The sequence below is a fragment of the Triticum aestivum genome, chromosome 3B (assembly GCF_018294505.1).
Source record: "Triticum aestivum cultivar Chinese Spring chromosome 3B, IWGSC CS RefSeq v2.1, whole genome shotgun sequence".
Taxonomy (NCBI): domain Eukaryota; kingdom Viridiplantae; phylum Streptophyta; class Magnoliopsida; order Poales; family Poaceae; genus Triticum; species Triticum aestivum.
The window spans coordinates 239938269-239958831 of NC_057801.1; the positions used below are offsets into that span (position 1 = coordinate 239938269).

Here is a 20563-nt window from a genome sequence, read left to right on the forward strand (position 1 = left end):
AAACGGTGCCTTAAACCACCAGCACTACAAGTGCACAAGGACACGCATGCAACATAACCAACTGTGACCCAAGCCAAGCACCATGAGTGAATCTGGCGAGCATGTTCTGGATCAGAAGGGTTCGAGCAGGGAGGGAGGAGCCGACGCGCGAATCCTAACCCTAGATCGACAAGAAAACGAATCCTAACCCTAGATCGACATGAACAAGAACAAGAACCAGGAGCTTGATGAACATGAACAACTTGTCCGATGAACATGAACAAGAACCACCAGGAGCTCGTAGATCAACCGAATCCTAACCCTAGATCGACTGAATCCTAACCCTAGATCAACCGAATCCTAACCCTAGGTCGACCAGGATGGGGATCTACCGAACCCTAGAAGATCGAGGGGAGAGGGGAGAGGAGAGGGATACCTGTCGCCATCGTCGATCGTTGATGATGTGGATGATGTAGCCACCGTCGCCGATGTACTCCCTGTCGTTGATGTAGTCGTAGCCCAGGCGGTCGATGTAGCTGTCGATGTAGCAATCGTCATCGAGGGGAGAGAGGTGGGTGGATTTGTCGTCGGGGTGGGCGGCGCACCGCGGCGCGGCGGCGCGGCGCGGCAGCGTGCCGGGGCGGCACGGAGCAGGGGACGGAGTGGGAGCGGGGCGGCGCGGAGGGGAGGGAGTGGGAGCGGGCGGTTCGTCGGGGCAGAGCAGAGGAGGGGCGACACTAGGGTTGCAGGGTGGGGAATGGGAGAGGGAGGGGAAATTTTGGGAGGGGAGGGGAGGGGATCCCGCGTGTTTAGTGGGAGAGGGGTGGTGGGTCCCGCATGGTAGTGGGAGAGAAGTGGTGGGAAATTTTGGTGGGGTGGGAGGGAAATTTTCACCAGTTTTTAGAGGTTTTGAGGCAGAAAAAATGGGTTTTTTGTAAACTTTGTAGAAATCATGGTTAAAATCTTACCGAGTAGCTCAAGAAAACATCCGTATTGCAAGTTTAGTATTTTTGCTAGTTGGTAGGTCACATTTGATGATGTGACGCGGAGGTCTCCCATTTTTTTGATTTTTTTTATTTTTTTACGGTGTTTTCAAAAACCGGCCGATTTCGTCGTGGCGGCCGTCCGTGGCTAGGGTTTGAGCCATGCCAATCTGTTGTCGATTCTGTGATGAAATGCCTACCTGTGAAGCTAAAAATCATTTTTGGCAAAAATAACGGGCAAGCTATGGAGGACCCGCAGTTCAAATTCCAGCCGGTTCCAGCTGAATCGGCCGAAGGTGGTCTGAATTGCCGGGAGTATCTACGAGGGTCGAAAATGCATGCTTTTTGGCGACCGTCCGTAAAATAGGGTCTAGTTTGAGATAGACATGGAATGGCGCCATTTGTGGTGACCCTCCTTGTAGCCGCTTCATGAAAAACGCATGTCTTCTGCATTCAAAAAATGAAAAACGGTTTTTCTTGTTAAACAAGTTGGAACCTCGCTTTGGCAACATTGTTTGCCAGCACAAGACGGAGGCATGCGCCAAATTTGGGCATATTATCAGAAACTATTCATCGGATGCGGCCATATCATTGCTAGTTTGGCTTGAAAGCCATGAATCTTCGTTCATGGTAGGTCGTTTTTTAGAACACTTTTTCAAGAAAACATCTGTATTGCAAGTTTAGTATTTTTGCTAGTTGGTAGGCTACATTTGATGATGTGACGCGGAGGTCTCCCATTTTTTGATTGTTTTTGAATTTTTTACGGTGTTTTCAAAAACCGGCCGATTTCGTCGCGGCGGCCGTCCGTGGCTAGGGTTTGAGCCGTGCAAATCTGTTGTCGATTCTGTGATGAAATGCCTACCAATGAAGCTCAAAAGCATTTTTGGCAAAAATAACGGGCAAGCTATGGAGGACCCGCAGTTCAAATTCCAGCCGGTTCCAGCAGAATCGGCCGAAGGTGGTCTGAATTGCCGGGAGTAGCTACGAGGGTCGGAAATGCATGCTTTTTGGCGACCGTCTGTAAAATAGGGTCTACTTTGAGATAGACATGGAATGGTGCCGTTTGGGGTGACCCTCCTTGTAGCCGCTTCACGAAAAACGCATGTCTTCTGCATTCAAAAAATGAAAAACGGTTTTTCTTGTTAAACAAGTTGGAACCTCGCTTTGGCAACATTGTTTGCCATCACAAGACAGAGGCATGCACCCAATTTGGGCATATTATCAGAAACTATTCATCGGATGCGGCCATATCATTGCTAGTTTCGCCTGAAAGCCATGAATCTTCGTTCATGGTAGGTCGTTTTTGAGAACACTTTTTCAAGAAAACATCCGTATTGCAAGTTTAGTATTTTTGCTAGTTGGTAGGCCACATTTGATGATGTGACGCGGAGGTCTCCCAATTTTTTGATATTTTTTGAATTTTTTACAGTATTTTCAAAAACCGGCCGATTTCGTCGCGGCGGCCGTCCGTGGCTAGGGTTTGAGCCGTGCAAATCTGTTGTCGATTCTGTGATGAAGTGCCTACCTGTGAAGCTAAAAAGCATTTTTGGCAAAAATAACGGGCAAGCTATGGAGGACCCGCAGTTCAAATTCCAGCCGGTTCCAGCTGAATCGGCCGAAGGTGGTCTGAATTGTCGGGAGTAGCTACGAGGGTCAGAAATGCATGCTTTTTGGCGACCATCCGTAAAATAGGGTCTGCTTTGAGATAGACATGGAATGGCGCCGTTTGGGGTGACCCTCCTTGTAGCCTCCTCATGAAAAACGCATGTCTTCTGCATTCAAAAAAATGAAAAACGGTTTTTCTTGTTAAATAAGTTAGAACCTCGCTTTGGCAACATTGTTTGCCATCACAAGACGGAGGCATGCGCCCAATTTGGGCATATTATCAGAAACTATTCATCGGATGCGGCCATATCATTGCTAGTTTGGCTTGAAAGCCATGAATCTTCGTTCATGGTAGGTCGTTTTTTAGAACACTTTTTCAAGAAAACGCCGGTATTGCAAGTTTAGTATTTTTGCTAGTTGGTGGGCCACATTTGATGATGTGACGCGGAGGTCTCCCATTTTTTTGATTTTTTTTGAATTTTTTATGGTGTTTTAAAAACCGGCCGATTTCGTCGCGACGGCCGTCCGTGGCTAGGGTTTGAGCCGTGCAAATCTGTTGTCGATTCTGTGATGAAATGCCTACCTGTGAAGCTAAAAAGCATTTTCATCTTGATGCCCATCCTCTTCCTCCAAAACAGCATTATCTCGCAAAACCTTTTCCATGAAATCAATGCCAGCATCACCACCACCCATCATATGAGGGGCCTCTGTATCAGCTTCAAAATGTTGAGGTTGACTGTCCAAAGGTTCTCCATGATATATCCATCTATCATATGTGTTGGACATCCCAATAAGAAGCAGATGATCTTCCACTCTTCCTTGAGCCATTCTTGGACGGTTGAGGCATTCGCAGCATGGGCAAAGAATGTGAGCATCGTTGGCAAAATTTGCCCGAACAAATGCCATAAAATCATCAACTCCTTTCATATGTTCTTTCGAAAACTTTCTAACCCTTTTCTAATCCAGCTTCTGTCCATCTGCCGAAGACAACAAATTGTTGCAACTTAGCAAATCAATCTAAGTGCATCAACATTAATTAATGAAAATGGATGGAAGTAATGGCACCCAACTTTATATGCTAACTGCCTAACCACAACATTCAACTATTTCCAATTTCTCACTACTTTAGTCCAACTTGGTGGACAAAATAAATTAGCATTCAATATTTACTCATGGCATGAATCAGTCAAATAGATCAGGATCCTATTTACTCAGCATTCATTATTTACTCATGGACAAAATAAATCAGGAATTTAGAACAGAGAGCAACAGCAATTTCAGGATCCTGTTTCAGGGAAAGAACAACATCAATTTCATCAACGCAATTTACTCTTGGACAAAATAGAACAGAGAGATTTGTTCTATTGATAGTTGACAACATAATTTACCACTATGAATTGACTAAATTAAAAAAGAATTCTTAACAATTTCATCAACAGCAATTCTCCTAAAAAATTCATCAACAGAACTTCTCTTCACAATTTCTAGCAAATTCATCAATGCCATTTCCAAGAGATTTTTCCAAGATTACAACAAACCTACATCAAATCAGTGTGTGTGTGTGTGTGTGTGTGTGGAGATTCTCCTAACAGATCTACATCAAATCAATGACATCAACAGAGAGGAGAGAGGGAGAGGAGAGGGGGGAGGAGAGGAGTGCATACATGGGCGAGGTCTGCTTGCGGCGGCGGCGAGTCCCCCATGGTCGGCGGCGGCGAGTCCCCCATGCTCGATGGCCTCTCCTTGCGTGGGCGTCGTTCCTACGCCCGCCCCCACCACCGCAGGTCGCCCACGCCCCTGCTGGTCACTTCGGCAGCCAGCCCCGCCTCCACCCCCGCCGGTTGCTTCCGCTGCCGGCCCCGCCCCCGCCCCCGTCGATTTCCTGTCGTGGACAAGGCGTGCGGCGAGGCCGTGGGCAAGGTCATCTGTGGCGAGGCCGTGGGAAAGGTCAACTGCGGCGAGGCCGTGGGCGAGGTCAACTGCGGCGAGGCCGTTCCTGCCCCCACCGCCGGTCGCCCCCGCCCCTGCTGGTCGCTTCGGCCGCCGGCCCCTGCCCGCAGCCCGCCGCCACCTGGTTGGAAGACCTAGAAATTATTGGCTAAGTGTTGGCTTTGTCCGATCCTGGGAATAGGTCCCACTTGTCAATGACTTAGATTTGGCAAGAGACAACCGATGTTCTATATAATATACAGAGCCATTCCGCTAGATGGGCAGCAATCCCTCTCTAGCCCAGTGGTAGCGAACAAGTTAAACAGCGCGAGGTCATGGGTTCGAGTCCCCGCTAGCGCACATTTTTTAGGAATTAAAGCGCACATTTTTTAGGGAATTAAACGCTCGCTCACCCACCTGTCAGTGGCTAACCCACCTGTCAAATGGTTGCTGCCTGTCAGTGTTTCTCTGTTCGATGCCACCTGGTCGGAAGGCCCCACTTGTCACTGGTAGGAGAGAGCCGTGGTTTTATATAATGTATAGATAAGTTCCCATACCAGAGCAACAATCCCTCTCTAGCCCAGCGGTACCGAACGAGCGAAGCAAGCGCGAGGTCGTGGGTTCGAGTCCCCACTAGCGCACAGTTTGTGGGCGAATTAAGCACTCGGCCTCTCCTATCAAATGGGTCCTGCATGTCAGTGTGTGCCCCGTCTGTTATTGAATATTAATATTTAACCAAAAATGACACCTAGACAGTGACACATAAGCGAGGTTGCTGAGGTGGCTTCCTAATCATCCTAATTCATTCAAAATTAAGTGTAGTGACCATGTTATATTGGTCATTATCAGCTAGGCGTGAGGCAGTGGACAATGCTTCCCGCTTTATGACCATTTCCTGTAATGACATTATGACCTTTCTGGCCAGAATGGTCGTTATAGGTTAGGGTTTGGAGCCTCCCAACAGCTTTTGACCTATTGGTCTAAAATGGTCATAAATTTATGACCAATTCTTCCAGGGTCACTGACAAAAGGTCACTAGTTGACATATTTCTTGTAGTGCGTGTTAATGACCGTTTCAAAAAATATATCCATATTGATGAGACATCAAAGGGACCAATGTGTTTAAAATGCAAATTGTTTTTTTTTGCAACGAAATGCAAATTGTTTTGATGTGGATACTCTACTTCTAAGAATCAGTTCATTCTAAAAAGTGTAAATTCTGCTTCGTCTAGAGAAAGCAAAAAATAAAAATAAAACACTTGCAGCTCCCTCCCCCATCACACACACACTAAAGGGCTTGCATTTTTTAAAATCTAAACAAAAGTTGCACTTATTAGGCACATACTTAGACACAAAGAAGGGGGTCGCATGGTTGTCTCGAACAACTCATGTGTGGCAAATGGGCCGTCGAGGATTTTCTAGGTTTCTGCGCCCTCGGGGGATATCTTCCAAAACCCCTCCAAATTTTTTAGGGTGATCGTAATGGGGTATCATAACTGGTACTAACATGTATGTCAACTAGACTTTTTAAATGGTTTGGCATACAACTAAATGAGGAAAGAGAGGATATGATATTGTATTATACTAAATGTTGTACTACTTTGTGGCATGCATGACAATAATAAGGCAACCTAAGATACTAACTTATGATACTATGCATTACGGAAGTAGTATCATATGTTAGTACCATATGCATGATACCAGTATATGATACTCCCCATTATAATCAGCCTGATACCACACAAGGCCTTAGGATTTGTGCGAAGTGTTTCAAAGGAAAAACCGTTATCATACAACAATGAGTTGACATAGAAAAAAAATTGAAGTCAATCGAGCGATATTCACTCATATTAAATAACTACAATTTCCTTTCCCATATGACTCCTATTGCAACGTCTCCCTACACACCACGCTTAAGTCCTAGCTAGGCCGAGCAGTTGTCCACGCAAGAAAGGCCCCCCTCGCCATGCTTTATCTCCATGGCTGGCATGGCCAACAAAATCTTCACCTACCGACACAGGTTGAGACACAACGTGATAGCATCTACTTATTATAGGTATTTACATTTTGGGGCAATTATAAATGTACACGCGCCATTGTGATATACTCTAATTTAGATAGAGTATGAACTTACATATTTTTTTAAATGGGGTAAAAGATTTTCCTTATCAATTAATTAAGAATAAGAGAATTTTCCAGTTAGTTTACTGAAACGGGGCAAAAAACGATATAAACTGACCACAAAAAGACTACTCACAAATGTATGAAAACCCACGATTGCAAAAGGCGACCCTCTAAACACTCCCAACACAACAACCACCACAACCCCCAACACTTGCAAAAAAAACCAGTGACGAGAACACCTCAACAAAAAGACAACGAGCACTGTCAAAAACACAATGACAACTCAAACCATGAGGATGAGCCGAGAGGCCAAAGATCATCCATCAAGCAGCCACAGACGCCTTTGATAGGGTGCTACTCTTCTTTCCTTTTAGGTCTGAGTTGATCCTTCTTCAGGATGTCGGCCTGAGGACAGGCGTCCACCTTCTTGGTTTTTTTCCCTGATTGTCGTCCTCATAAGGAGGCAAGCAGTAACCTTTAGCCAGTCACAAAGCTCTTTCACGAAGAGAGCATCAGATTATGTGTTAGTGCACTTGGTTCAGCACAAAGAGCATGGTAAACCTTACTAATTGCAGAAAACAAAATTTAAAAAACACCACGAGTATAGAAGTATGAATACAATTTTCAATTCTTAAACTATGGCACATTCTCAATGATTAGTTAAATCAAACTCCTCACTACAAATTATAGGTTTCACTGCAACTAATATTTATTAGTACAAAAAACTCCTTCTTTGAAAATCTTACTCCAGAGACTCGAATTTCTTATAGCTTTGTCGTGTTCAGGATCTAGGTTGATGGTTGCATGATATACCCCAGGAAGAGTAGGATGTACTTTGAAGGGACAGTTGGTTGTTACTGCAAGGCTAAAGTTGTGGATTACCGAACAAGGATTTCGCCTCGTTTTATATATAAAGAAACGATCAACAGCACCCGGTACAAACGCACGCCCCCACAACACACACACACACACACACACATACACACACACACTCAAAGCAGGATACATAGGCGTTGAGCGCAGCAACATCATCCTTAGCACTATGCGAAGAGGTGAAGCCGCATATGACAAACCGTGAGCTTCAAGGTGGCGCCTTCAGGAAGGGGACGACACCAGAGCGCCGCCACCGCCCGATCCCAGGATCAGAGTTCTCCCTGGAGCAACATGATGGGCAATGAGAGCCGCGACGACGCCTTCAAGAAGGAAGCGAGCTTCGCCGCCGCCGGTCCGTCTGAAGATAGAGGGGGTTTTCACCCTGGCCACCATTCACCGCCACCGAACACCACACCCCGGCTACCACGCCGTCCACACGGCCGTGGCAACTGGGCAGCACCAAGCCATGGGCTCTGCCCATGCGCATCGCGGACCTATCACCAGGGCCGCCGCCCCAGCATCTAAGACCTTGACACCACCTCACCTGAGATCCGTCGCTACACCAACCAAAGACACGAGCGGAAAGGACCCGTCTTTCGCATCCCTGAGCTGCCCCCAGTGCCGAGACCCAATAGGCCAGCCAAAACTGGCCTCTAATGGATTCAAGTGTTCTCTGTATTGCCCACCCATATTTTTGATCATATGCGTATATATTGTTTGAAGCAAGCACTAAGAAGTACTCCCTTCATCCAGAATTACTTGTCGCACAAATGGATAGAAATTGATGTAATTAGAACTAAAATACATCTAGATACATCCATTTCTCTGACAAGTATTTCTGGACGGAGAGTACATCTTAATCATGTTTAGGAAGATGAATCATACTCTATAGAACACATCAAGCACGGAGAAAGTTTCACTACTTTGACACAGAAGCAGGCACAAATTTATGTGTTGTGCGTGCAGTATACAAAAACGTCTAGGAAGCACAAATCAAGGAAAAGTTTAAAATCCAAGATTAATGTCTTGTCCAAGCTTCTCATGATGTATTTAGGTGAGTTAAACCATATAAGTTGTCTGGTACAGAGAAGTATGTTAATATAGCAAAAAAATCATAGTTTTTATTTTTTGCACTTGTTTATTGTGTTGTAGTTAGTTTTGTGTGGAGACGGGGAGCTCTTCTAATTTCAAGGTCCTTCTAATTCATGGGTTTCTGTTTCAGGTGGGTTTTTAGACGACTGGTTTCTTCCAAACTTTCGTTACGCTGACAATGGCTGAGCTGAGACTTTTGGGGGTTACAGGCATATATACTCTTACCAAAATGTGCTTACCTGCACCATCAGACAAGTACCATTCCATTACTTTTGATTGCCCTTGTGAGTTATTCACATCTTTTGGTTCTTGATAAATGTAGAATCGTTGAATAAGTTGTCAGAGAAAAGCTATGTTACTCATATGTTCGCAAAACACATTCTAGGAAAGCACTGGTCATTAGTCTAAAAAAGGCACGAAGAAGTAGAAGTACACTTTTCTGACCATATGTGTATAATAATTGTTCGAGGTAAGCACTAAGAACTACATTTTCCTCATGTTCATGGAGATGACTCATACTATCTAGAACACATCAAACATAGGCAAAGGTTGACTTCTTTGACACCTAAAACAAGCAGTAGGCAAAAACATCCAGGAAGTCCAAACATGGTGGATGGAATTTAGAATCCAAGATTTATGTCTCATGCATACATTCAACTTCAATCAAGAACTGCAATTCACTAAGCTATAATAGAATTTATTGAGAAATGACTTGGTGTACCTTGTGGAGACGTACATGTTAGAAGGGATGGGGAGGGATGATTGGTGTAATGCGTTGGATGTTTGTATTGAGCCTCTCGGGCGGTTTATATAGAGTACAAGGCTTGAAGGGCAAGAAGCCTCTACTAGAGATAAGACAGGAGATGGTTACAAATCATAGTCTACCATATACATAAATATGCCTATATACTCTAACATCCCTCGCGGTCGTAGCGGTAGCGTCGTAGAACAACAAGAGCGTCACGAACGGTCAGATTGGAGAGAATAGCAGCCAACTGATGACCCACAAGTAAGGGGATCAATCTTAGTCCTTTCGATAAGTAAACCCAACGAGGAGCAGAAAGAAATGACAAGCGGTTTTCAGCATGGTATTGTTTGCAAGCACTGAAATTATCGGTAATGAGTAGTTTGATAGCAAGATAATTTTTTATGAGCAACAAGTAGAAATATTAACAAAGGAGCAACAAGGTAGCCTAATCCTTTTTGTAGCAAAGGACATGCCAGAATGATCTCTTATAATAAGCAAAGCGCTCTTGAGGACACACGGGAATTTCATCTAGTCACTGTCATCATGTTAGTTTGATTTGCGTTCGCTACTTTGATAATTTGATATGTGTGGACCAGTGCTTGGGTGTCGTTCTTAGTTGAACAAGCCTCCCACTTATGATTACCCCTATTGCAAGCATCTGCAACTATGAAAGAAGAATTAAGATAAATCTAGCCATAGCATGAAACATATGGATCCAAATCAGCCCCTTACGGAATAGCGCATAAACTAGGATTTAAGCTTCTGTCACTCTAGCGACCCATCATCTAATAACTACTCCACAATGTCTTCCCTTAGGCCCAAAGATGGTGAAGTTTCATGTAGTCGATGTTCACATAACACCACTAAGGGAATCACAACATACATATCATCAAAATATTGAATGAATACCAAATTCACATGATTACTTATGACAAGACTTCTCCCATGTCCTCAAGAATAAAAGTAACTACTCACAAATCATATTCATGTTCAAGATCGGAGGGGTATTGAATATCATCAAGGATCTGAACATATAATCTTCCATCAGATAAACTAACTAGCATCAACTACAAGATGTAATCAACACTACTAGCAACCCGCAGGTACCAATATGAGGTCTTGAGAGAAAGATTGAGTAAAAGAGATGAATTAGGGTTTGAGATGAGATGGTGTTCGTGAGGAAGTTGATGAAGGTTGGTCCTCCAATGATAAGAGGGTTGTTGGTGATGACGATGGCTTCGATTTCCCCCTCCCAGAGGGAAGTGTCCCTGACGGAATCACTCCGTCAGAGAGAAAAAGTGCTCTTGTCGAGGTTCCGCCTCGATACTGCGGCGCTTTGTCCCAAAACCTTTCTTCTGATTTTTTTTCTAGGTCAAAAGACAACATATAGGAGAAGATGGGCGCCATAAGCTCAGGGGGCAAGCCTTGGGGGGTGGGGCGCGCCCCCCAGGCTTGTCGCCTCCTGGTGGGTCCCCTTTTGGTATTTCTTTCACCAATAAGTTTCATATATTCCAAAATAATCCTCTGTCAATTTTCAACTCACTTGGAGATGTTCAGAAAAGTTGCCTTCGATATAGCCCTTTTCCGGTCCAGAATCCTAGCTGTCGGCAATCTCCCTCTTCATGTGAAACTTGCAAAATAAGAGAGAAAATGCATATGAGTTGTATTATAAAGTGAAATAACAGTCCATAAATCAATAAATATCACTATGAAAACATGGTGCAAAATGGACATATCAACTCCCCCAAGCTTAGACCCCGCTTCTCCTCAAGCAAAAGCGGATATCGATAATCATGACCATATGTTTAGTGAGAGAGGTGTTGATAAAAATAAAATACATACATGGAAGCATCATGTTCATTAACATAACAACAAAATATCATCATAGAACTTCTCATGCTAGAGTAACAATTCATTCACAAGTTGAAGTATGAAACATAAACTTTATTGGAACTAACAAACTATGATCTCGGTCATTGAAACAATCACAATCCATTATATTTTTAGAAAGAGTCTATGTAAGAGCTTTGTTTAGCAAGTTCACATACTCAACTATCATTTAGTCTCCTATGATTGTTGACACTCAAGGCATAATTATAGAGAAAAAGTTTCAGTCAGACACATAGAAAGATAGGGGCTTATAGTTTGGCCTCCCAACTTATTTACCTTAGGGGTAATGTCAACAATAATAGCTCGAGATCACCTACATCCAACTGGATATATATATGTCTGAATCTATCTACCACATGATGCTTGCCACTAAAGAGTACATAAAGAGGAATAGGTCCAAACACTATTTACTCTTGCATAAAAGTAAATACATGCAAGTAAAAGATAGGCCCGCAGAGGGAAGTAGAGGTTATCATGCGCTTTTTGTTTTTGAATGTGCAAGATCTTAATGTAAAGGAACCTCACTTTATATTTCCCCTTGTGATAGCAACCTTTATTATGCAGTCTGTCTCTTTTATTTCTTCACCATCACAAGATCGTACATAGCTTACTTTCCCTTACAATAAAAGATCATACATATTTATGAGAATTTTTATTGCTTTCGCACCAATGACAACTTACTTGAAGGATCTTATTCAATCCATAGGTAGATATGGTGGACTCTTATGATATGAAATTTGATTCAAGGGTTTTGGATGCACAAGTAGAATTTCTACTTAGTGCGAATTTTTGGCTAGCAAAAGATCCTAGACAAGCACCACATGTTAAAAGATCCATAACAATATAACTTCTATGTGAATGTAAACAACCATAACTCATTACGTTGTCTTCCTTGTCCAACAACAACTAATTGATATATAATATTTGATGGAGGCTCACAACCATAAAATATGTCCAAGATAGTATATTTATATGTGAGACCTCTCTTCTCTTACTACTTTTTTCATGGAATGCCCATATGACCAATGCTATGCTTGTCAACTTCCAACAAATTTTTATCAACTACACTTCTTTTATGTGAAGTCATTACTCCCCATGTGAGTAACATATTATCTTTTTATTCTTTTATTTTCCATTGCTAAGATTGAAACAAGAAAGTAAAACAATACTCAAACTACTCTTTATTATATATCTCGCACACGATTACATAGATAGATAAGCAAGCACTAAAAATAGATCATACTAAAACTTTATTCTACTAAATCACGAAATAACTAAGGATCAAACTAAGATAGATAACGATGACAAAAAGTGGTGGTGATACAATACCGGGGCACCTCCCCTAAGCTTGGCACAAGCCAAGGGGAGTGCCCATACTCATGTACTCAAGTCTCCTCCTTTGGTGATGATGGTGATGGAGTAGAAGAGGTAGGCTTGTCCTCCGGATTCCAAGGCATAGGCTCCCCATCATAAAAAGTGAGCGTGTCTCCGGGGTCCTAAAATTTGCAGCTAAACTCATACCTTTAAACCTGGCCTCATACTCAAAATTTTGATCTTACAAGTCATAAATATGGGCCTGAAGGTGATCAAATCCTGTCATTGAGTTTGAAGATGGCATCTTCAATCTTCTTGATGTCCAACTTGTGTTCTCGACTGAACTGCGCGATCATGGAGTGATTGGCATGAAGTCCATGCTCAACCATCCCTTGGCGCTTGAACATCTCCTGTTCCACCGCTTTCAACCTGGCCTTCTCGCTTCCGGTCTTCTTAGGCCCTTGAGTGTCTCAGATGTGAAGCACTCCCTCACGCATGTCGATCTCCTGAGGGTGTTTCATCACCTCCAGAAGATAAGGGTTGCTGACCTTCTCGAAGAACTTGTCCTTGGATGACCTTGGAGGCCACGGCGATCTAGATTTTTCAGAAAAACAACATGAAACAACAACATAGGAGGTTTCTGCGATACGATGGTCAAAACAGCGGAAATTATATATAATGATTTTTTTCGTTCAGGATAAGTACATGAAAGAAAAATGGAGTCAAGCTTGTCCAAGGGGGCTACAAGCCTGGGAGGCGCGCTCAGGGGGCTACAAGCCTGGGAGACGCGCCCAGGGGATAGGGCGTGCCACTCGAGCTTGTCGCTCCCTCGTGCACTTTTCAGACTGTTTATTATTTTCCTAATTTTTTAATATTCCAAAACAGACAGAAAGTACTTTTATGGAACTTCTGGAGTCGGTTTACTTACTGTACCACGTACCTACCCCTTTTTCAGGGTTCTAGAGTGTCCCGGGAGGTTTCTCTTATGTGTTCCTCCGGTGTCATAGTTTGGATAATATTGGTTTCAACATTAATGGGTGTACCTGAGATATAATGTTTAATTCTTTGCCCATTAACCATCTTCAGGTTAGTGCCTTCGACGTTGTTTATCTTGATGGCACCGGAACGATACACGGTCCTTCCCATTTAGAGAGAAGCTTCCCTACAAAGAATGTTAAACGAGAGTTGTGCAGTAAAACTTGATCCCCTGTTTTGAGTTCCCATTTTTGGATTCTTCTATCGTGTCATCTTTTAACCATTTCCTTAAATAACTTAGCATTTTCATAAGCTTGTGTCCTCCATTCATCTAATGGTTCCACCACACACCAAGCTTGATCCTCAATAAACGGGGGGAAACACCTGTGCATCACCTGCCAATTCTAGGAATTGAACTCGGATCATTAGGCTGCACAACCGCATACCTAACCACTGAGCCAAGGCTCTCTTTGCGAATATGTCTATATACTGTAACAAAAAGTCGAAAGAGGCGGGGATATGATTGGGTGGAAGGGAAAGAGGTAGCACTGAGTAGGATGGATGATCCGCTTGCTCATGGACGCGACGCTGCACTGCACTCGTGACGCCGCGCTATAGTTCGTGAGCTCGCTCGCTCGCAGGAGGTGCAAGTGCAACCTCCAAGCGGTTTGCCAACGACGAACAAGTGTGCTGGTAGGGTGTGTGGCCTCCACGCAGTCTCGGCAATGGCGAACGAGCACGTGGGAAGGGGTTGATGCTTCCATGTTCCGGCAATCGTGAGCGAGCGACGCCTCCACGCGGCACCATCGACGGCGAACGAGCAGGGCGGCGAAAAGTGAGAGCGCCGAGAGGCGGAGAAGACTATGGGAAGAGGAATGGGAGAGCCGGGGAGTAATCAAGTGACGCATCATCTCAACTAGAAGCGTGTCGCGCGCTTAGGTGCGTCGGCTCCTCCCTCGCGTCTTTATATATAGTCATCGTAGGTGGTCTATGAATTTAGATGTAATATTTATTATTTTTGGTGTTTGTGGTACTACCATAATTGATGATGAATAGATAAAAGAATTCTAGCAAAAAATACAAAAAAATCACGATTCAAGAAAACTATGGACATGGTCAAGGCATATGAAATAATCTTGTTTTTCATTGCTCATGTAGTGGCTGGCCTGCAGCAACACCTAGTTTGCGACCTTCAAAGTTTCATAAGAATAAGAAGATCATATCTTTGGTAACTGACAATGAAATGATAGAGCAAGATCCCCAAGGTTAAAATTGTGAGTTGCAAGAAACAATTTGGACAAATAACAACAATAAACAACCGATTAAGCCTTTTATCAGAGAAATCTAACTCATTTTATTACCTTATCCAAAGGTGAAAAATCTCCAAATTCATAAAAAAAATTGAATTCATGAATTATGTTTGTGTTCGTGAACTTTTTGTCAAGTTCATGGATTTATTTTTTTTGAATTCATGAAACTTTTTTTAGTTCCTAAACTTTTAAAAAAATTCTTGAATTTTTTTCAAACTCATGGATATTTTTAAATATCCAAAAGTCAACAGTCAAGTGGTCAATCACCGACCGAGCGAGCGAGCGATCGAGCCTGCCTGTGGAGTGAGCAGTCGTGCTTAATGGGTCGGCCCAACTGACAATGCACGTGGGTGCCAGCTGGCGCACTGGCGCAGAAGGCGTAGGATAGGAGATCTCCCAAATTTGATCTGGAAAGATCAGCCCTCCTCCCCACGTGCACACACACCAATCCAAAACATTAACGTGCGCATCAGGGGCGTTCCCTGGGCTATGCCACATCGGCACTTTTACTGTTGCAACTTTTTTTTACGCTCGATCGCTGGCGATGCCCAGGCCATCGTCGAGAGAAAGAAAGAAAAGGAGAAAACGAGTGGACTGGGCCCCTTTTAATCTCTCACACGCAGGCAGCCTCCACTCTTGTTTTGGCTTTCCACTCCTGAGCTAGGGTTGCCGCCGCTGGCGCCGCCGCCGCCGCCACTGCCGCCCCATCGCTCCTCCGGCGCTGGCCATCGAAGGAAGGTCATCTTCTCCTCTTGGTGGCTTCCTCATAGCAAGGTGTGGCGCTACTCCTCCGCACAACCCCGTCGGCAAGAGCGAGAAGGCGGGCGGCACCGCGAGCTCTCGTCCCGAGGAAGCCGTGGGAGGACGACGTTCATGCGGTCATCCGCGCTTCTTCCGACGGCGAGGCCAGCCTCCTTTTCACCTCTGCTAGACCCACAGGTCCATCTCTCTCTCTCTCTCTCTCTCTCTCTCTCTCTCTCTCTCTCTCTCTCTCTCTCTCTCTTTATTTAAGTCTTTCTCTCGATTTGGGACTGTTTGGAAGTGAAACGTCAAACCCTGGTGATTTGGGTCTGTGTTCAAGGGGAGGCAAGTCTAGATTTGCATTTGTTTTCTCATGGTGTTCCAGGTGTATAACCATTTGTACTGATTATAGTAAAATCTTATAAATTTTGACTGGATGGTGAGAAATCTGTGAATGTGTATTGAGAAATCAATACAAAGCTTACAAGTTTTTATGCAATCTTGAGCGTTTTCCCACTATTAAAAGTGATAGTTACAGTGTGTGATGAATTTCTGAATAAGATAGTTAAGCTTCTATATGATTCAGGCTTTGACAAAATAAAGATTCGCATAGTAGCCATAATTCTTCTCTCTCTTTTTTTGCCTCCTTTTAGACTCTGTACTAGCCCCTCTCATACTACTTCACTACCATCATTTATCAAGTGTGTAGCATGTTTCCTTCTCATATGTGTACTGTTTTTTTTAGTTTGTACCTACTGTAGCAGAGTACGTCAATGATGTTTAGGAAACTCTGCTTTTCGTTTTTTAATAAATGTTGTTCAATGTAGCTATCCATCTTCCATTGCTCTTTGTTCCTATTGGATGGTGGCGCCCTAGGAGTGGATGATTGAATTCAGTCCTGCTGTGTCATGTGTGAGGGTGATGTAAAAGGCTCAACAGATGGTTTCACGGGTAATTTTCCATAAACGTGCAAGTGCGTTGGTTTGCATGACCGAATCAGCGCCATTTACCTATTTGAAGGCCTATCACGTTTTGTCCTTTTCACAACACATTTTCATATCAACAGGCTGGCATAACCGGATGTGAGAAGATAGTTGAGAATCTTCTGTTTGCAGTGAGCACCCACACAAATTTTCCCTGCTACATCTGAGAATTCTTATGCATGTGACTTATGAGGATGCACTTGCTGGTGAAGGACATAGGCTGCCATTCAATACCCAACCAATGCACTTGTCCATTGTCTTGCTCTTATTAAGTAGTCGATTTAATGAAAGTATATCTTGCGCTTGTTCATTTTCCTATGCACTTTCAACAGATAGTTTGCATTATCTGTTTTTTCTGGGAGTTGGAGCAAAGAATTAGTTATGTTTCCCTTATGCTGTCAATCTGAAGTATTTCTTGCTATGTCACTTCAGATTAAGAACCCTGCACAGCTAGATGTTTCACTGTCAGTCCTGAATCCCGTGACCACACTGCCGGGTCATAAGGCGGTGGTGAACTGCACGCTGTGGCTTCCAACCAAGAAGGGTGCATTCAAGGTCTGCTACCTCCTTTTTACACTTATTTTCTCTGTCTCTCTTAATTCTCTTTCTGTTGCATCTGAACTGAAATGAGTAGCTAAAATAATCAGGCTGAAACAAAATCATGTCTTGTACTGTTGTTCATGCGCTGAGCTACATTTGAGGCAAAATTAGAGTATCATCCTGAGACGATTGTCTTAATGGATAATTGATCGTACTTGAGAGGGGTTAGCTATAGATACATAGCACCAGTATACATCAAGCAAAAGAATGATTAATCTGATCCGGTAATGAGTACTGAACAGTTGGCTGGTGGTTTGTTAATTTGTTCCTCTGTAATTCGAAGCAGGGAGACACACTATCTATTGTCCGGAAGTTCTGATGGTGCTATTATGACGTGGAAGATTGGTTCTGGAATAGGCAAGGTGAATTTCTTCTGTTTCACCCTATATGTGTTTGTTGTCGTTTGAATTCTGTTTGAAGCGCCTTTGCTGCAATTTCTTGACATTAGATTTTTCTTTCATCTTCTCAAGTGGTTGCTAGGAAAAAGTTTGCCTGTTTATCTTAATCAAGTCGGCGGGCATGGCGCTGCTGCATCATACTTGCATGGCCCGATGGCGCCCGTCATCGTCCATGAGCAGGACAAACAGCTGGCAATGGAGCCGCTCTGGGCTCCAAGACGAGCCGCTCTGGGCGCTCCGCCGTGCCGCCGGTTCCTCCGGCAATATCATGAACACCAAGGAATACGCGCAAATGATCAGCTGGCCCATCAACTCCAGCAAGAAGCAATAGGCTGACGTCGCCTACGCGGCGATGACTGAAGGGACGCACAACAGTGCCGTCGTCATCATGAACATCATCACGTTGGTCGACGCCTTCTTTGATGCGGTGAGAACAGTTCATCCTAATCAAATTACTTAATCCACTGCGAACATCAGATTAACTTGAGATCATCTCCTGCATGCAGAACAACTAGATGGAGCTGTTCCCTTCTAATGTGTGCAAGGCAATGGCCATTCAGGTCATACACCATGGCGCTGCTTCTGGCGAACTCGGCAGTTGATCTCTCATATTGGTAATCACTGTTTGATGCTTCAGGTTTCATCCTCCTGCCCTATTCCACTTGATTTTTCCAATATGGTAAATATCAGCAGAAAAGAAATTCACTGCTAAAGTTAACAATATATATGTGTAGAAATACATCAATAGAATAGATGTCCATGTAAATTAAGAATTTAGGATTAGCTACATCTTCAGACTGGAGCTGAGTTACAACTTCACTTGGTGGATCACTGGAGCTTAGGATACTATGAATAGTGACTTGTTGTGTTCAATCTGCAACAATAGGCTAAACAAAATGTAGTGTATTATGTCCAGAATGTTTAAAATGGAACGGTTAAGTTTATAAGATTGTGTGTATCTAAAAAGAAGGTTTGGAGTTCAAACAGTTCTCATAAATTTATGCAAATGATATCCACTTCAGAAATGTCATTCCTATGTTGGTAACAAACATCGTGTCTTGCTTTTAAAAAGGGCAACCTGGTGCATGTAGCTCCCGCTTGCGCAGGGTTCAGGGAAGGGTCCGACCACTTTGGGTCTATAGTACGCAGCCTTTCCTTACATTTCTGTAAGAGGCTGTTTCCAGGACTTGAACCCATGACCTCATGGTCACAAGGCAGCATCGTGTCTTGCTTTTACAGGGGATATATTGAAGCAGTAAGAGAACTTGACCAGAAAATTCAGTTATCTGGTGATGTTCAGTTTGACGACATTGTTGTTGCCTGCGGCGGGTATTTCATCAGCACCCACTATATCCTTTTCTACGAACGTAGTTATGCGTGCTTGTGTCAGGCCTAGATCCTGAAAGTTGTGACACTGACACTTCACGGCTTGATGATATTGAATTTTGCAGTGGTCGAACCGCGTCTTTGCTTTAGGATCAAAATTGTGTATCTTAATGGCAAAAGCATGAACTTTCTTTGGCTATTGTCATACCCTGGTGAAGTTTAAATAATAATTATCTACAGGTAGGATAGGTCCATGCTTTCTCTGTTTGCGATGACCCTGAATACTTCTATGATTATGTTCAAGGCCTGATTGATGGACTACAATCTGGCTTGGATTCATATGATATAGTCAACATTCAAACTGTTAGTATATCCTATCCGTAATGTTAGGTAATTAAGTGATGACTGATGAAGATGATCAAATTGTTCACAAAATGTATGACTTCACAACTGCAAATTTGGTTGATGACGTTAGATGTCCTTTTCTGCCTTCCAGATATGTCCCAACAGTTCTACATGGCTATGATGAGTGCACTGGAATGCATACAAGCTGGCAAGGTTTTTTTTTTGTTTTTTGCCTTTGATGCTCAGTACAGACATATTTGATACTTATCATATTGAAAATCCACCCTTATGGTTTTCTACCCTCCTGCTTCATGTTCTGGTTTCATGTGTGCTCCTTCCTGTAATTTGTTTTTCATATTTTACAATTGTCTCATTATATTTCATAGGTAAATTTATTAACGAAGTGATGTGCAACCAAACTATTTTAAATCATTTGAGCTCTCTTTCCCATTGGTTATATTTTGAGGTGATTAAAGATTAAACCGAACCATAAGGGTGAGCTCGTCTGTTACTATGAAAAAGTTGTGAGTGATGGCTTGTGTTCTTTAGAGATTTTTAATTTAAGTGCGTAAAATGAACGCACAAGATGTGCCAAGGCACTCAAACAATACAAGTGCGCATATGACCGCGTCAAGAGGTGCGCCTGGGGATGGTGTGTGGGTGGGTGGGGTCCAGTGGCATGAGAGCAAGATTGTTAAAAGGTCCAAGCCTGTGTTGCTTGACTGGAATGAGATTGCAGAGAAATTTGGATGTCATTTGCTACATCAAGTAGTCTGGTGTGATCTCTACATTCACACGAAATATACTTATGTGAGGTTCAATTGTATAGTTTAGGCTTGCTCTACTTTATGAAAGGACACTTTTTCTATTGTAGTTATATTATCGTGCCTTCCATTTCTAACCACTAACATGTAATTGCCGCTCTCGCTAAACTAAGCCTATTGTCATACAAACACGTTAACAAATACGAGAGCATGATTTGTGCGCACAATCCCGTCTCAAGAGGCGCCACCAGATGGCGCCCCAATCACTAGTCACTTACCAAGAGGGCACAACAAGTGGCAAATCCCTCAACCCGTCCTAGGTGAAGACCCAGTCAAAAGCGAGATACCTAATTCAAAATCAGCAATCCCAAATGATTGTGAGGCCTCGAAAATTATGGAGCCTAGTGATATTGAAGATTTAAATTTTGAGCAAATATTGGAGGAGACGGATGGCAGGAGAGACAGGATTGGGGATGGCCAGGCTTGGGAGAGACAGGGCGGACTGGTTGGGGAAGAATGGTCGGTGCCATAGCGCTTAAAGTAAGATTCAATAATGTTTATATCCGACCCGTTACATTGGTATG

The 20563-nt window shown here is 43.3% G+C and overlaps 1 long non-coding RNA gene across 1 annotated transcript; it reads left to right on the forward strand.

Moving 5' to 3' along the window:
* The first annotated feature begins 16628 nt into the window (after window positions 1-16628).
* Window positions 16629-19536, forward strand: LOC123065285 (uncharacterized). Its single transcript, XR_006430947.1, has 6 exons — window positions 16629-16677; window positions 16979-17101; window positions 17433-17508; window positions 17617-17971; window positions 18051-18873; window positions 19367-19536. It is a non-coding gene; the product is annotated as an uncharacterized lncRNA (long non-coding RNA).
* The last annotated feature ends 1027 nt before the right edge of the window (window positions 19537-20563 follow it).